The following is a 2,167-nucleotide window of genomic DNA, read 5'->3' as shown; positions in this document are numbered from 1 at the left end:
GGTAGAAGATTGAAATGAACAAGAGTTCATTAAAAAGCAACTAAATAGTTGGAGTAAAACGTCTGTTAAAATATTGTGTTCTGTCACTTTAAGAACGAACAATATTGGGTAGTTTGTATGTAATGTACAGCTCAACACGAGGTGTGACAGACTATAAGTGCTGTGTATATTTTATTTGGTTGTTCTGCCTAAGGTCAGTTGCTATTGGGTGATTACACTTTACCTGAATTCTGATTGACTGGGGGGCGGGGCTAATCTGACGGACGGAGGGAGAGAAGCGAGAGACGACGAGGAGACTCCATGGAGAGTGCTAGAACTTTGGTAACCCGTTTTGGGGACAAAAACGTCTAAAAAGTGCAACAACTTAAATGTGCACTAGCGCCAAGGGACAGCTGAAGGACCAAGGGAGAAGCGTTTGGTGAGCTGGATGCTGGAAGTCTGGACAGGAGCCTGTGGAGAGGAAGAGGCTAGTTACGCCTGCGCGTGGCCCGCTCTTTGGACTTGGATGCGCTTTCCTCCGCCTTTACCGAGAAAGGCGTGGATTAGCTGACTGTTACCTGGAGAGACAGTCATCAGGACCTTATATAAACCAGCCACTGTGGATCGAGGACCAGTGGTGAGTGTCGTCAGTATCGGGCCTGCAACGAGGGGTTGACTGACTATAATGGCGGCTTTCATTTGTTTTATTTTATGGTGGGCCCGCTAATTAAAAACTCATTTATTTTAAATGTATTTTGTTCAGACTAAAGGACTCTTATTCTAAACAGTCCCTTACACATAAGTCGATTTAGAACTCTATAAGAGTTTAAAAGAAAGGGAAAGTCCCTATTTCTGAACAAGGTGTTTGTCAAAGCCTGTTGTATTTTTATTTGTATTTTCCTGGTTAGTAGAAGGTTTAAGAACAAACAAAAGGATAACACCTGTTCCTCTTAAGTTCTACTCATTCAGGCAGACATGAGGTCTGCTGGTGACCATATTCAGGGTGATGGTATATTTTCACATGTGGTCTACTTTAATTTGCATCCTTAAGTTTGGTAAATAAATGCTTTACCTTTATAAAGTCTCCTTATTCATGGGTCAGATATCTGCAGTTAACTAAGTTGAATGCTTTATAACAGTGGTTCATGGGAAATGTAGTGAAACCAGTTTCTTGGGGTGTAACCTTAAATAGGACCTAGAGCGCTAGATTTAGCCTTAGACACCAGAGAGCGCTATATATTACACTGGTCAACACAAAAAAATTGTCTAAGTTTTTTCAGCTGACTTAGTAGTATTTCGATGAGCTGAATCCAAAAATCACATTCGTTTTGCTCCATCAGGTCAACTTTTTGAACCATAGGCAAATCTTGATTTTTTACGATTCTGTTTACATGCATTTTTTATTTCATTTCAATTTTATTTATTTCACGTTCTAGAAATGAAATTACTTACTTATTCAGACTACAAGTTAATGGGTGCTCCATTTCAGCTCCAAGCGATCGCTGAAATGTGTTCTGCTGCRCAACGGCAACCTGTTTGCCTCTGTACCCCTCGCTCACTCGACTACACTAAAGGAGAAGTATGAAGCTGTGAAGTATGTGCTGGAGAAAATTCGTTATGATCAGCATGAGTGGTTCATTTGTGTTGACCTGAAAATGGTTAACTTTTTGTTAGGACAGCAGTCCGGGTTCACGAAGTACCCATGCTTTCTGTGCATGTGGGACAGTAGGGACAGAGATCAGCATTACACGAGGAGGAACTGGCCTGTGCGGGAGGAATTGGTGCCTTGCAGGGTAAAGAACGTCATCAACAACCCTCTGGTGGACAGAGACAGGATACTCTTCCCACCGCTGCACATCAAGCTCGGCTTGATCAAACAGTTCACCAAAGCTCTGGACAAGAATGGTGGCTGCTTCACTTACTTGTGCCAGGCTTTTCCAGGATTGACCATAGAGAAGTTGAAAGCTGGCATCTTTGACGGCCCTCAAATCCGTCAGCTTATMAGRGACTCAGATTTCGAAAAATCAATGAATGTAATGGAACTGGAAGCGTGGAAGGCTTTTGTTTTGGTCGTGAAGAACTTTCTTGGCAAWACCAAGGCCAGCAACTACGCAGAACTTGTCACCAATATGCTGACTGCTTTCAGAAACCTCGGATGCAACATGAGCATCAAAATGCATTACTTATT

The sequence above is a fragment of the Poecilia reticulata genome, linkage group LG15 (assembly GCF_000633615.1).
Source record: "Poecilia reticulata strain Guanapo linkage group LG15, Guppy_female_1.0+MT, whole genome shotgun sequence".
In the NCBI taxonomy this organism is placed as follows: Eukaryota; Metazoa; Chordata; class Actinopteri; order Cyprinodontiformes; family Poeciliidae; genus Poecilia; species Poecilia reticulata.
The sequence above is the reverse complement of the archived record's forward strand: the minus strand, read 5'-3'. Positions refer to the sequence as shown.